We start from the raw sequence: 16,953 nt of genomic DNA, 5'->3' as shown, positions 1-16,953 counted from the left end.
ATGGAAGATAAAAGCCATTGGGGCCGTATTTTCCGATCGGAGGCTTCCCGCGTGAAAAAATCTACAGACTTACCTGAGGGCTCCCGAGGTCCGGACATTTCCGATCCTGGGCCTCTCCAACTCGAAATGTGCAGGGCCCACGTATCCCAGAGGCGCATGCGGTTCGCAAGCTTCCTTGGGATCACGTGGGCCATGAGGGAGCCAATCAAATATATGAATGGAGATCACCCCCCAAAACACTGTAAAACATTACATTTAAAAAAAAAGTCACATTTTTTAAATTAGTTGAAATTACAATAAATTAAATATTTTAAACACTTTATTTTTTGAAAAAAATAAAGTTTAGGGGCTAAAAATAAACTTTTTAAAAATGATTAAATGAGTGAAAAAATTTATTTTTTTTACTTTTTTTTAAAATCCTATGCTGGTAAAAGCAGGCCTTCTGCCGGCTTTTAACAGGTGTAAGATTTCTAAGGGTTTTCTGCGGGCGGAGGTTCTGCAGAAAGCGGAACTATCCGCCCGCAGAGGCCCTTCTCCAGGGCAGGCGTGCGATCTGTGGAGACCATTCTTGACGGATCGGAAATGCCGGTTTTCAGCGCTTGGCATGCCTGAAACCGGCATTTCCGATGTCCCTACGGGTGGGTACACAGCATGTACACACACCCGTAGGGATCGGAATATCCGGCCCATTGTCTTCGGTCCTGTCACAAACTCCATACTCTAGCCACCGATTCCATCCTTCTCCCTGGCCACTGTCTCAGGCTGCACCAGACTGTTTGCAACCTCGGAGTCCTATTTGACCCTGAACTGAGAGAGGCAACAGTCAGCTTGTCTGATTGGCTGGAGGGGGTCAGCAAACAGAAAACAACATTTCTGGTTTCCATGGCGGAGGAAAAAATGAGCAGTGGAAGCAGCACTGTAATAAAGAAAGCAAAAAGAAATGCTGGTTCATAACCACAATTTGTCTCATGTCATCCGATCTCAGCTTCATGAAAAGAAATAAGCTTCCTAACCAGGGCAAAACATTTAGGTTGTAGAAACTTAATTTTTCCTTCAAAAGCTGATAATGTGAATTGCCAGTGTAGAACATCCCTGTAGGAATAACCTGAAACCTGTATTAAATGCAGCTTTTGCACTACCCTGAAGTGTGCAATATCTGTTCTATTTTTGTGTTGTGGTGGAGGAGTCAGCTTGCATCATTGGCAAGACATAGCTTTGTGTGTGTTCTGAGAGTATACTTGACTGCGTGTATGGAATGCTGCTCGCTAACCTCTGACTGCTGGTGAGATTATTAATTGTATGAAAAAAGTCTGGACAGTCGGCTTCCTTGTCTCTCCCCCCGTATCTTGTCTCTCTGTCTGTCTCTCTCTCTCTCTCTCTCTCTCTCTCTCTCAGCAAATCTGTAACACAAGTCCACTTTCACTACTGACTAACTGTATTACTACCCTGGACTGCAAGTAGGCAATCACGGTCCCCAGAGATTGTTGTAAATTCTTTTAAAAGAATTACCTTTTTTTGGCATGGCTTTGTGCCAACTTCCTTTGTTCTGTAGGTAACCAATGTGCAATTTACCTGTTTTTTTTTGCAATGAACTTCTGATGCTGTACTGGAAGCCATCAGAAGTGTATTATAGAAGGATATAAATCAGTGTCCCCTGTAAGCTGTGCTTTGTTCTGCACGGCCTGTTTCTTTCAATGTGCAGTCCCTTTAAATTTCTGCGCCTGCGCGGTCTTTACAATGGACAGGCCGGGGAGCGGCCTATGGGGGACCCTACAGATTGCATGCAGCTTAGAGGGAACATTGATATCAATGTAGGACTGACCCATGCAGGCCAGTAGGGCCCAGTCTCGGTCTGTGTTGTGCTGATGCACATTGAGGAAGCCTTAGTCTCTGCAATCTCTTATACATTACATCGCACTCTCTCCTCCCCACTGTGGTTTAATAGTTTTCCAATAATCACTATCTAGGCTCATAGTGGAGACACTTGGATGACTGATGGCAGTGAAACTGTACCCCAGCAAGAGCTGACACCTTCAGGAGAGGAAAAGAATAAGAATCGAGGAGGGTGGTAAAACTTGTCTTATGCCACGGTGCCTGGCTTAGGACAACAGAATTTGAGCTGCAACGTGTGAATCATACAATATCTGATGGTGATACAAATCTATTTTTTAAAATATATGGAGAATCTCGCCTCTCAAGAAGATTGATAAAGGCAGGGGGCTTCCACCAGTTTGTTGACTGGGTGAAAAGTTTGGGAATGGACTGCGGTATAGGAATTCAATATACAATGCATTTGTGTCAGCTGTGGCTCAGTTGATAGCACCCTCGCCTCTGAGTCACAAGGTTGTGGGTTCAAGTCCCACTCCAGAGACTTGAGCACAAATGTCTAGGCTGACACACCGGTGCCGTACTGAGGGGGTGCTGCACTGTTGGAGGTGCTGTCTTTCAGATGAGGTGTTAAACCGAGGCCCCGTCTACACTCTCAGGTGGACGTAAAAGATCCCATGGCACTATTTCAAAGAAGAGCAGGGGAGTTATCCCCGATGTCCTGGCAATATTTATCCCTCAATCAACATCACAAAAACTAGATGATTTGGTCATTATCTCATTGCTGCCCTCTTACCTCCTCCCTTCCCACTGTCCAGGGTCCCAAACGCTCCTTCCAGGTGAAACAGTGATTTACTTGTACTTCTAGCAATTTAGTATACTGTGTTCGCCGCTCACGATGCGGTCTCCTCTACATTGGGGAGATCAAATGCAGATTGGGTGGCTGCTTTGCGGAACACTTCCATTCAGTCCGTAAGCATGACCCCAAGCTTCAGGTCACTTGTCACTTTAATTCTCCGCTCCACTCCCACTCTGATCTCTCCATCCTTGGCCTCTTGTACTGTTCCAATGAAGCTCAACGTAAGCTCAAGGAACAGCACCTCATCTTTCGATTAGGCACTTTACAGCCTTCTGGACTCAACATAGAGTTCAACAATTTCAGACCATAACCTCTGCCCCTATATTAAAAAAAAATTCACTCACATTGCAGCTGTTGATGACTCTGCCATTGCCATTTACACTTCATCTAGCGTCATCTTTTGTTTCTTAACTTGTCCCATTACCATCTCCTTTTGCCTCACACCATCATCCCTTTTGTCTTTTAATCTCTCCAGCCTATCGCAGACCTTCCCTTTGTTCTTTCCTCCCCTCCTCCCTTTCCCTGCCCCAACACTTGCTTAAAAATCTTTTACATCTCTAACTTTTATCCAGTTCTGACGAAGGGTCATCAACCTGAAACGTTAACTCTGTTTCTCTCTCCATGATGCTGCCTGACCTGAGTGTTTCCAGCATTTTCTGTTGTTATCTGATTGCTGTTTGCGGGAGCGTGCTGTGTGCAAATTGGCTGCCGCGTTTCCTACATTACAACATTGACTACACTTCAAAAAGTACTTCATTGGCTGTAAAAAGCTTTGGGATGTCTGCTGGTCGTGAAAGGAGCTATATAAATGCAAGTCTTTTTCTTCTGTAGGGGAATCAGCCAAGCGTGTAAATTTCCTATAGGCGTTTGTTTGGAATTGTTCATTTAAATAAGAACCTGAGCCCAACCATTTAATTGGTGGAATCCGTGCTCTGTGATATATTGGGAGTACTGCAGATATCTACTAAATTTTTTAAAGTCTTGACGGCAAAACAGCCAAGTTCAGATTACAGATTCTGACGTTTCAATGAATTGAGTGGACTGGTCGGTGCATCAGCCTTTCATCTCGTGGGACCTGATTTTTAGCCGAGACTAGACTGCCGAGCTGAAAACTTCCTCTGTTGACTGCTGTAAGAGTCCTACTTAAAATGTTTGGCAGTCTCGATTGACCCAGTTCTTAATTCATGCAAATCAACAGCTCAAAGCTGCTCAAAATTTGACACAGATTGGGGTCTAAGTTCAAGGGCAGCCTGCACGAGAAATGGAAATGTTACATTTTACTAAATTGGGAGTAAGGTGCATTACAGCAGCAAAGTAGAGGGAGCTTCATTCTGCATTTAGCTCTGCTACACCTGAATTGGGAGTGCTTGCTTGATCGTCGTGCTCAGTGGGAAAGATGTTCTGTTTGCTAGTGCTGGATGAGCAAAAATTAAAAGGAAATATAACAAATCTGAAGTTCACAGCACCGACCTAATACTCTGTCTGCTGCAGCGTCTCCAACCCCCTTCCCAGAGATTTTGAATTAATGGCCTGGAATTTGCTGTGATGCCAGCAAGCTGTCTAAGCAGCCAATAAAAATTCTCTCAGACAGCGAACCAGGAAGTGGGCCAGTTCCTAAAATTCTATCTTTTTTAAAAAGGTTACAGAGAGAAAAACAAAGATTGGGGCCCTCACATGGCTAAAAAAAAAAGGCAACCTGAAATAAAGATGAACAAACTTTTAAAAAATATATATTTTATTTTAAAGTTTCTGAGAATTTTTAATTTTTATTAAAATTGATAAATTTGACACTGCACAAAATTAAAATTAGTTTTTCAGGGCCATAATCTTTTAGCAGTCAGTATGCTGTTAAAACCCCAGTTACACCTAACCCCCTCTGGGTCTAACTTTTAATGGGGTGTTTAACAACGTAATTACCGCGGAAGAGCTGAAGTTTTCGGCGGTTTCCATGATTTGCGAGATTTCACTGATTGATGCGGGGGGCAGGCGGGCACAACGCTGCCTGTGGAGGAGCAGTGAATGACAGACTGCAACTTCAGAATTTCCGCGTTAGGCTGCGCATGTGCCCAATCCTGAAGTTGCGTCAGTTTCAAAGATGGAATGATGGCCAACGCTGCCAGTTCGCCGTCATCAGGACCGCAAATTCCAGGCCAATGGACCAGAATTTGCGGTGGGTAGGACTGTGTACTCAGAGTACGCGGTCATACCACCTTTGAAATGGAACGCAAGTTCGGGAAATCCCCAAACTTGCGATGTCAAGTTACGACTTGACAGATCATTCTCACCGCCTTGGAAATCCCAATTGCTGGCGCAGAGTTGGACAAATTGCCCATTACGTACAAAAATCTTACGGCTGCTGCAAACTGGCAAAGGGGATACCGGCATGTTTTAACAACATTTTCATCTCTTAAATCGGACCGTTTAATTTTCTCAATTCCGAGTGTACTGTTTGAGGTGTTTGAATTGATCCATAGATCGCCATCCCCATTCATAACTCAACTGCGTTAATTAAACATACACGAAGTATAATCTGCTCCTCTGTTCTTACATACTGCTGTATCTGTAGTAAATGAGTTTTTCTTGTTTCTGCAAAGGTTGGAGTTTTAATGATGTTGATAATTATTACATCTTACAAATTAAAATGTTTTACTAACAGAACTAAGATGTAGTGAAGTTGGTGGAATAAAGCGAAGTAGGAATTAAATTCCAATGACGTTGGTGTGCCTATCCTGCCAATGGATTTGCAGGATCTTGCGAAGGCAACGTTGGTGGTACCTCTCCAGTGCTTTGAGGTGCCTGCTGTACATGGTCCATGTCTCTGAGGCATACAGCAGGGCGGGTATCACAGCTGCTCTGTGGACCATGAGCTTAGTGCCGGATTTGAGGTCCTGGTCTTCAAACACTCTCTTCCTCAGGCGACCGAAGGCTGCACTGGCACACTGAAGGCGGTGTTGGACTTCATCGTTGACGTCTGCCCTTGTTGACAGTAGACTCACGAGGTATGGAAAGTGGACCAAGTTGTCCAAGGCCTTGTCAGTGTTCTTGCTCAGGCCAACATCCCCAGCATCGAAGCTTTAACCACGCTCGATCAGCTCCGATGGACAGGTCACATTGTTCACATGCCCGATAAGAGACTCCCAAAACAAGCGCTCTACTCGGAGCTCCGGCACGGCAAGAGAGCCCCAGGTGGGCAGAGGAAACGCTTCAAGGACACCCTCAAAGCTTCCTTGAAAAAGTGTAATATCCCCACCGACACCTGGGAATCCCTGGCCCAAGACCGCACAAAGTGGAGGAGAAGCATCCGGGAAGGCGCCGAACACCTCGAGTCTCTTCGCCGGGAGCAAGCGGAGGCCAAGCGCAGGCAGCTCAAGGAGCGCACGTCAACCCAAGCACCCCACCCACCCGCCCCTTCAACCACCGTCTGCCCCACCTGCGACAGAGACTGTAGGTCCCGCATTGGACTAATCAGTCACCTGCGAACTAACTTTTAATGTGGAAGCAAGTCATCCTCAGTTCCGAGGGACTGCCTAAGAAGAAGAAGAAGAAATTCCAGTCCTGTAATGTAATTGTAATTAAATCTGATTATGGGATTCAATTCTGAAATGATCTAAAATCTAATTCTGTTTGGTGATTGGAGCACAAAGCCCACGTGATCCCAGGTAAACTTGGGCACACGCTGCGCCCCTGGGCCATCATGCTGCCCTCGAGTACGCAGCGTCAAAGAGCAAGTTCACGAAGGAGGGTCCCCATCAGTTAAGTTCATATTGTACTCTGATGCCGGCGGCGTACTCAGTAGGTATGCCTCCGACGGCAAAATCTGCCCCATAAATGCAAGTGGTTAATTCCTGTTAAAATAGTACAAGATACTACAATTGTTTTCCCATGTCAAAATGACATGGGTAACCTGTAGCATTCGATTGCTTTGAGTGAGTAGCAATGAGGCACTGAACCTTGCCAGGTTCACTGGTGACAGCAATCATGGCCTACCCCAATTAATAGAATTCTACTATGATACAAGTGAAACAAGAAAAGGTGGAACTTAAAGTAAGCTTGCAGACATCGCACTTTGTTGCAGATGTAAAAGAGTCTGTCAAAAAAGCAGTTATTTGATGCTGATTTGCATCTGACCTGGGGCCAAAGCTAATGAGTACTTGACGATTTGCAAAGTTACATCACAAAACAATTAAACTCCAAGTGACCTAATCTTGTCTAACTGTTAAGTAAACAAGAAAAGGAAGAGAGCTTCACCTCAGCGGAATGTGTTATGTATTACAGTACTCGCTGTAAAGTTCGTATCCTTATAAACAGTGCAGCAGCTGACTAAATGTGATAAACATCACTGAAAACAGATGCATTATGGTCCGACTGCAACCAAGAAGAGGCAAATCACAAACTGTGAAGTAATTGCTCAGCTGTGGAAGAGCAGCTTTAAAAAAGAGCACAAAACCACCAACAGGGCAACTGAACCAATCACCAAAAAAGTGAGTATTGTATCACTTTTAACATAGTTCAACATTCAAAAGCACCACAGAGGTGAAAATGGAATTTGAGCGAAGTAGAAGTAAAAGAATTAGGAGAGGTGATTGAAGCCATGATCAAAGAGGTTAGGTTTGGAGGAGGTTTTTAAAGCTGTGGAGAGAGGTAGTAAGGTGAGAGTTAATGTGTCAGGCCTTAGTGGATAAAAGCTTTGTCACTAATGGTGGAATGGAGGGCAGAAGATAGAGGTGCAAAATCAACCAGAGTCCAAAGAGTGTGGGGAACATGCACTAGCCCATAGGGTTGGAAAGGCAGGGTGGGGTGAGACCAGAGAAGAATTTGAATGGAAGTTAGCAAGGACACGGATGATAGGGGAGCAGAACTTGGTGTGGACTTGGGTGCGGGTAATGTAGCTTTGGACAGGTTTGATTTATCTAGTGTGGCTGTCGAGAGGCCATCAAAGAGAAAGTTGCAGATGTCGAGCCTGCAGGTGAGGAATACATGGGTGAGGGTTCTAGTAGGGGTGAATTAAGAGCAGAGTTGGGTGATATAGTGGAGGTGGAAAGAGGTGATATTGAAGAATGATTGGAATATGGGGTTTAATCTTCGGGTTATGCATATTTTATTTGAGGTAGTGATAGTACTGGTAGTGGCAGTTGTGTTAGTAGTTCAGTTCAGTTCAGTTCAAATGCTTTATTGGCATGAAAGTTTACAGAGAACCATATTGCCAAAGCTTACATAGCAAAAAGGTACAGTTTTCCAACATTCTGTAGGTGTCAATCGATTTGACATTTGTTGGGTATATACAATATTACTTTTAAACAATATTAATTTTAAACAGTCTTTCTACTTCATTTGGTACGTTCAATATTAATTTTAAACAGTCTTACTTTTAAACAGTCCTCAGGTTGTGACATGTTGTTACATATTTAGCCCCAAGGTATGGTCTGTCTCCTTCTCCTAGGACTAATCTCAATTTTGACAGATCATCCAATTCCTTGAAATCTGGGGTTGTTTGGCTTAGCTTGTTGAATAATATGTTTCTTGATGTGTTGAATTTTTCGCATTTTAGGAGGAAATGCATTTCTGTTTCAACCTCGCCAGCCAGACATTGATCGCATATTCTATTCTCTCTAGGCTGCCAGGATTTCTTGTATCTGCCTTTTTCAATTTCCAGTTGGTGGTCGCTTAGTCTGTACCTGGTGAGGGTCTGTCTCTGTTTTGTGTCTCTGATGGTCGTGAGGTAGTCTGCCAGTTTATATTCTCTTTTTAGGGCCCGGTAACATTCTAATCTGCTTTGGCTTTCGGTTATTTTGTTCCAATGTTCCAGGTAGGTTTCTTTGCATTTTTTAATGATTTGGTTCACTCGGATTGGTGTTTGGACGGCTGTGTTGGTCTGGGGCTGGTCAGGGTCCGGCTGAGTACTTAGTTTCAGTAGCAGCTGACTCAGGGGACTCTTTTCTGGGTTTAGCTCTTGGGTCTGAAAGGCTTTGAAATGAAGGGTGTCTGGGGAGCTAGATTTGAGGTGATTTAGGAAGTTTAGTGCTCGTTTTTGGATGTTTATTATCAGTGGGTATCTGCCTAGTTCGGCTCTGCATGCATTTGTTGGCGTTTTTCTTTGGGTGCGAAGGATGCTTCGGCAGAATTCTGCATGTAGGGCTTCTATTGTGTGTTTTTCCCATTTAGTGTAGCTTTGGTGATTTAGCGGGCCCCATACTTCACTACCGTACAGTGCAATGGGCAGGATTATGCTGTCAAAAATTTTGAGCCAGATTTTGATTGGGATTTGGATGTTGTAGAATTTTCTTTTTATTGCATATAGGGCTCTTCGGGCTTTTTCTTTTAGTGCATTCACTGCTATGCTGAAGCTCCCTGATGCTGTAATAGTTAGACCAAGGTAGGTGTAGCTCATAGTGTGTCCTATAGTGGTATCACTGAGGGTAAACTGGTATTTGTTTTCCTGACATCTGGGTCTTTTCTGAAAAATCATGATGTTGGTTTTCTTTAGATTTACTGTTAGAGCCCAATTTTGGCAGTATTTGTCGAGTAGGTCTAGTTGTTGTTGTAATCCCTGTTCTGTGGGAGACAGCAGAACCAGGTCGTCCGCATAGAACAGGGACTTCACTTCTCCATCCAGGAGACGGAGACCTGGTGACTCGCTTTGCTCCAGCATGTCTGCTAATTCATTTATGTATATGTTGAACAGGGTCGGGCTCAAATTGCAGCCCTGCCGGACGCCTCTTCTCTGGGTGAAGAAATCGGTGCGTTTGTCTCCAATTTTGACCCCGCATTTGTTTTTCAGATACATTGATTTAATAAGGTCATAGACTTTGCCCCCTATTCCACACTGAAGAAGTTTATAATAGAGCCCTTCGTGCCATATAGAGTCAAAGGCTTTCTTGAAGTCGATGAAACAGGCGAATATTTTCCCATTTTTTGTTTGGTGTTTATGTTTTTCAATGAGGGTGTGAAGGGTATAGATATGGTCGGCGGTGCGGTGTTTTGGAAGAAAGCCTATTTGGTTTTTTCTGAGGATATTATGTTTGTTAAGAAAATCAAGTAATCTACTATTTAGAATACTGCAGAATAACTTCCCTAGACAACTGTTGACACAGATGCCGCGGTAGTTATTTGGGTCTGATTTGTTTCCACTTTTATATATGGGGGAGATTAGTCCTTGGCACCAGATATCGGGAAAACAGCCTGAGCGTAATATGATGTTGAATAGTTTGAGTATCGCACCCTGCATCTCCATATTGCTGAACTTTAGCATTTCATTTTTGATGTTGTCTGGGCCACAGGCTTTCTTTAGGTGGAGAGATTTTGTTTTTGTGGCCAGTTCTTTCCATGTGATTGGGGAGTCTAGAGGCGCCGCGCAACCGACCGTTCAAAGCAAAACAGCGGCCGGGGGATCGGAGCCAGAACAGCGCAGGAAAACCCGGGAACAGAGAGAGAGAAACCGGGAACAGAGAGAGAGAACTCCAAAACAGGGAGAGAGAGAGAGCAGAGCCCGAGCAGCAACCGGAGCACGGAGCCTGAAGCCGGAGAAAGGCCCGAGGAACCGGGCCGAGCGAGGCACCGGAGAGAAGGAGAGCGAGCAGCAACAGGAGTAGACCCAGACCGGGAGGAGCGGCCCGAGCCAGTCAAAGAGGCGAGTGGAGAGGTAGGGGTGCCGGATCGGGTCGGGCCTGGAGAGCGAGCAAGCCCGGGGCCTGAAACCCGAGAAACTCCGGGGTCGGAGAAACTCGGACAAACACCGGGCCGGGACAGCACAGCCGAGCCGAGGGGCTGGGGCCAGGGCAGAAGCCCGGAGAAAGCGTTGGGAGCTGAGAGCTGAGAGCGCGAAATTTGAACGAAGGGAAACGGCTGAAAGGAGAAAAGGAGCAAAGAGAGGTAACTGCACCTAGAAAGAGAGAGACGGAGCGAGAGAGCGTGAGAGAGAGAGAGGAGAGGAAACACCAGCTGGAGAGAAAAAGCCGGAGAAATAAGTTTTACCTAACTCTACCTAAGTTTCATTTTAGTTAAAGTTAGTTCGGAAAAAGTTTAATTTTATTTAAATTTAGCTCAAAAAAAAAAAAAAAACCTGAAAAAAGAACAACAAACCCGCGAGGAAAAGGAATAGAAACCCGAGAGAAACGATAAACTACCCGAACCAAGAGCCTGTGAGAAAAAGAGAAAGATAAACCTTTAAGAGCAGCTATATCAAAGATGAACCCCTGAAAAACTCCCAATTTTGGACCTAAAAGTGGGCTAAGGTGGAACACGACACAAAAAAGAGAAAAAAAAAGTTATCTATCTGAGACAAAAAACAAACGACTACAATGAGCAGGGAAATGATATATCCTGAGCAATGCACAAAAAATAAAGCAAAGGAAAAATACAAGTACACAACACTAAAAAATAACCCAGAAATCCTCTACGTGGACTATACCACACACAAAGGGACTAAGCTGAAGAACAACCTCATATTCTACACCGAATACGTCACCTCCTGGAAGGAGACTTTACAAAAACACTACACATACGTCTCCAGTGAAGGTATTGGCAGTGGAGGCAGACTGAAAATATGTAAAGATGGAAACCTAGATAAAGATGACCCCCTGCTAACCATAAGCTACTACAACAAAAATAGAAAGATCATGATACAGGGGAATGTGGAAAATCTGGACACCTTCGAAAAGGAATTCCCCCAGTTGAAAACTAAGGCAGACACAAAGAGGACCAATGGACAGGAAGCAAAAGAGAGTCGAACAGAGGATGAGGAGAGCCAAGTGGAGGAAGAAGAAGAGAGACCAGCAGAGGAAAACACCTCCCTGTACATCTCCACCCCCCCACACACCTCAACGAAAACAAAATGATGAAAGAGAATCTGGCCAAACTAGAACTTGATTTCAACGAATACAGAGAAACACTGGCCAAGAATTTGAAGGAGGAATTCAAACAGCTAAAAACGGAACACGAGTCCACCATCCACAAGCTGAGAAAGACCATAGAGGAGCAAAGAAATGAGATCAAAGAACTCCGTACTCAACTAAACAAAATGAAGGAGAGCGTAGAAAGGCTCAGCAGGCAACACAAACCTCTTAAGGTCCAAAAACCTGAGGACACAAAAACAACACACACAAGGACACAGAACCCGCCGGATGCCACCCCACACGAAGACACACCGAAAGCCACAAACCCCGCTCCAACCAGCCCTCAGTCGAGTCATGCCCAGACTACTGCTACCCAGTCCTCACACACAGGAACACAAAAACCGACAGATACCCCCCCAAACGAGGACACACCGAAAGCCCCAAACCCCGCTCCTGCCACACAACATATCCCAGAAACCCAGCCAACAACCAGCCACCAGGCGAGTCCTACCCAGACTACTGTTACCCAGTCTGAAAAACCAGCCCCTCAGGCGGTCCTGCTGACCGACTCCAACGGAAAGTTTCTGGACCCCCAGAGGCTGTTCCCAGACCATCAAGTCCTGAAAAAATGGTGCAGCAACACAGGCCAAGCAATGAAGATCCTGAACAAAGAATCCCTTGGAAGCCCCAAATGGATTGTGATCCACACAGGCACGAACGACCTACGCACCCTACAGGAAGGCACGGCTTGGGCGGTGAGCAGGATGGCAGAAAAGGCCAGCAGGGAATTCCCCGAGGCGCGGATCGTGATCTCCACACTACTGCCCAGAAAGGACACCCCAGCCTATATAATCCACAACACCAACAGGGAGATCGACACGAGATGTTCTGGCCTCCCCAACGTCTCCCTGGCCCATCATCCAAACATCAACACAAGGGACCTCTATGACGAAATACATCTACTCAAACAGCGGATGTGGGTCTTCGCAAGAAACCTCATAAACACTGCCAAAAGACGCAGCCCTCCCACCCCCCCTACCATTGGGAGCCCAAACAGGACCACCAATGTCCCCCACCCCCCTTTACAAAACCGACAACAGAACCGTGCTTTTATACCTGACCCAAGACCCCCCTCTAGACCACAGACTGTAGACCAAGAACTGAGAAAGATCATGACGATGCTGAACAGCCTGATAGAAAGCCGGAGAAATTATTAATATTGTTATTTATCATTATCATTATTGTTATCTTATCAGTATTATTACTATTATTAGATAGATATATGTGCATGCCTCATGAAATTTATACTAAATCATCACTTAGCATTATAGAAAATAGTGTTTCCACACTCATCCCACAAAATAGGTCCATTTTATTTCGTTTTATTGAACTATATAAATGCGTTCTTTCCACATAAGCTGCTGGAATATCCAGGGCCTCCGCTCCTCAACTTTTGGGATGAAGAGTACAGACCCTGAATTCCTAAAAGCTATAAAAGACATTGATATAATTGTGTTAACAGAAACATGGTGCCAAAAGGACATGCCGACCCACTGTCCTCCAATGTACCATGAAATCATTGTGCCCTCAGTAAAGAACACTAAAACACGCAAGGGCAGAACCTCCGGGGGAATATTGGTGTGGTATAAGGGAGAACTGGACAAACACATCTCACTGGTAAAACAGGGGAAATCACACGTATGGCTAAAACTAGATAAAAATATAGGAATAGCAAAAAAAGATGTTTACTTATGTGCGATCTACATACCTCCAATAGATTCGCCATATTATTTCGAAGAGGAGTTATTTGATACTCTCCACATGGAAATCAGCCATTTCCAGGCCCAAGGAAAGGTGATAATATGTGGGGACCTAAATGCAAGGACCGGTTGTGAACCTGACTTCATAGACCCACAGGGAAACAACCATGTGTTTGGCCAGACCCCTTTAGATGTCACACCAGCCATCGCAAATCGGAACAACCTTGATCGTGAAATAAATAAAAGCGGTAGGGAGGTAGTGCAACTCTGCCGAGCCTTAGGCCTGTACATAGTTAATGGTAGGTTCAGAGGGGACTCCCTAGGGAGACTCACATACTCCTCAACTCTTGGGTCTAGTGTGGTGGACTATACAATCACTGACCTGGACCCCTGCGATATCAACGCATTCACTGTCAGGCAGCAATCCCCCCTCTCAGACCATAACCAAATAAATGTGTACCTTAAACTTTCTGCCCAAACTGCAGACACAAAAAAGGAACACAGTAAGCTACATAAAATAAACCAGACATACAGATGGGCCCCAGACAGTGGAGATAAATTCATCACAGCACTAAATTCACCTGATCTCACAAGTAAAATTTCAAAATTTAAAGAAAATCTATATGAGATCACCAGAGATGGTGTAAACACGGCCATAGAGGATATAAATATGATCTTCCATGAGGCAGCTGTAAAAGCCGACCTCGTGAAACAGAAGAGGAAGCATCACAAAAGACAAAATAAAAATATGAAATGGTTTGACCACGAATGCAAAAATGCCAGAAAAGACCTGAGAAAAATATCAAACCAAAAGCATCGGCAACCAAACAATCCGGACCTACGTACTAGATACAATGAAACCCTCAAAAGATATAAACACACCATTAGGAACAAAACACAAAACTATACCCACAAAATACTCGAAGAAATTGAAAACTCCACCAATCCAAAACAATTCTGGGAAATGTGGAATAACCTGAGTACAACACAATTGCAAGCATTACCAATCCAAGATGGCGACATCTGGAGAACACATTTTGAAAACCTCTACAAAGACATCCCAAAAAACAAAACAAACCCAAGTCAACATCAGGTCACAGAAAAACTCCACACATTAGAAGCAACAATTAAAGACATGGCCAAGAAGAGCAATGTTTTCTTCCTTTGGTGCAATTATAAATCTTAAAATTGTGTGGGAACAATATAAAAAATAATGTAATAAAGTTTCTATTTGCACAGCCTATTGAGTCACTACATTAAAAAAAAATCCTGCTGTAAGGCATCATGCGGTTAACTTTTTTTTAATATAAATGTTCTAAACCCATTCTGGTTTTTAAGTCTTGCACCATATGTCTGTGTTTCTGATACCGGCTGTTTTACAGAATGCGCTTGACTTTCAGTATCAGCAAGAGATAGTCTGATTTTTCTTTTCTTCACTTCAGTTTTGATTTTTAGTAAATTGGAATCTCTGCTGCTAATTTTTTTATCCTAATGTGCTAGATCTTTCTAAAATCCACTCGGTGGTGGTACAGCACTTGGGAGCTGTGGCATCAACAGAGGCTAATGGCAACTCTCCAAGAAAAGAAACTTTGGGGTTTGGGGTTGGTAAGAGAAGTTTACAACCTGGGATGCTCTGTGGTATCGCTATGGTCCAGAAATTCCGATCGCAGGCCTCCCGCGGGCGGAGGGCTGCAATCTGAAAAATCTGCGCCAAGACCGGAGGGCTCCCGGGAGGCGCAGAGTTCCGTTCCTGGGCCTCTCCAAACTGCCGGTGTGCAGGGCCCACGTATCCCAGGGGCACAGGTAGTTCGCAGCATCCCTGGGATCACGTGGGCCATGGGGAGTCAATCAGAGAAGGGAATCTCCCTTCATACATTTGACAGGAAGACCTGTTAAATACATGAATAGAGATCACCCCAAAACATAGTAAAGCTTTAAATTAAAAAAAAAATCACATTTTTAAAATGACTTTGAATTACAATGAATTAAGTATTTTAAACAATTTTCTTTTTTGAAAAAAATAATTAAAGTTTTTAACGGGGCTAAAAATAAACTTACCTTTCTTTAAAGTATTTTTAAATGATAAATCCGTGGAAACATTTTCAAAAAACTTTTTTTTAACTCTTGCGCCTGGTGCCTGCTTTTACCAGGCTGTAAGAATTGTAAGTATTTTCTGCGGGCGGAGGTTCTCCAAAAAACGGAACTCTCCGCCTGCAGAGGCCCTTCTCCCAGGCATCGGAGGATCTGTCAAGAGCTTTCTTGACAGATCGGAAATGCCGGTTTCCAGCGCATGCGCAGTGCATGCCTAAAACCGGCATTTCCAATGCCCCTACGGGTGAGTACACAGCCCGTACCCACCCGTAGGGAACGGAATTTCTGCACCTTTGTCTGTAGAGCAACATGGGCAGAGTTCGAGGATCAAATCAACTGCCTGTGTTGTTGACCATTGATGGCAAGGTTAATTGGATTGGAAAGTCAAAGTGACATAAATATATATATATATAATATAAAAAAATTTTTTTATCTTCATTTATATTTATTTGTAATCTACACTTTGTTGAACAGAGACTTGAAGCTGCTATACCTTGAGCAGTTTGGCATTTAGAGTGTGTGTGTGGGTGGTACACAGTAAAGAATGCCTGACAACTGTCTATACTAATAAATGTTTGAATGTTGAAATGGCACGGCAAGGTACACTGACTATTTCATTTGCAGGTGCCATCTATGATGCTTTGGGTTGAAGGTCACGGGGAACTTTACCTTTTCTCCTGAGTTATGCCACCTCCAGTGTGCTGCTATGCTCCGTGCCACATAAATGTGCAAACAGTGATGACTTAGAATGAGATTAATGCAGTGATCGAATCTCGGGGTTCTCCTGAACTACTGCTGCTTTGCTCTTTGTTGCTTTGTGATGTCTTCAGAATCCCTAGATTGGATGACCGCCTTGGAACTTGCTGCGGGCTTAGTGATTGTTCTGCCCCCTCTGTCATCTTTCACACCAGAAAAATGTAAAACTATGCAGCTTGAATAAAAAAAATTGGAAAGATGTGCATGGTATATTTGAAACTTTAAGAAAAAAACTTCAGCTGGTGGCCTTTAAGTGCGAATTGGGTATTTTTGAATTTTAGAGGAAATGGGTCCGTAATGGTGGACTCGGTCCCTCGATGTTTGAAGTTCAGTGTCGTGACCTTAATTAGACAGAGCATTGAAAGATGTTCGTAGCTTCAACAGTGACTGGGTCAGAAAAATAGCCGTAGAATTCCAATACATTCCAGTGCACCCCCGCCTATTTATCACTTGCTCTTTGTGTGAAAGTTTTCCATTAAGATGAATTTCAGTGTCTCTGCACCTCCTCCTTTTAGTGTTGGTTTTCTGAGATGGACAACACTTGGGTAGGAAATTAAAACGGAAATGACCGGTTTATCGCCATTGGCTCAGACCTATCGCTTCTCTGCCTGTAGACCAGATGGGGATGCTATTTTATTTTTATTTTCTCCCGATGACTTTCTAAGCTACAGTTCATGTTGGATACTTCCAGCTGTTTTGGAATGTGTTCTTTCCGCATGTGGCACGTTAGCCATTGTAAATCTTTATGATTTATGTCAGAAGTTTATTTCAGTCAAGCTTTTTTTTTGTTGAAAAACAACTGTTCAATGGTGCTATTTTGTCACTTTTT

At 43.9% G+C, this 16,953-nt stretch overlaps 1 protein-coding gene across 1 annotated transcript in view; it reads left to right on the top strand.

Annotated features, from left to right (window-relative positions):
- Window positions 1-16,953, top strand: part of LOC147109567 (signal-induced proliferation-associated 1-like protein 1) — a 407,870-nt gene that overhangs the window by 174,858 nt on the left and 216,059 nt on the right.

The sequence above is a fragment of the Somniosus microcephalus genome, chromosome 12 (genome assembly GCF_052327205.1).
Source record: "Somniosus microcephalus isolate GS21.2 chromosome 12, FLI_Smic_1.0, whole genome shotgun sequence".
NCBI lineage: Eukaryota > Metazoa > Chordata > Chondrichthyes > Squaliformes > Somniosidae > Somniosus > Somniosus microcephalus.
This window is presented reverse-complemented; position numbering and strand designations above follow the sequence as displayed.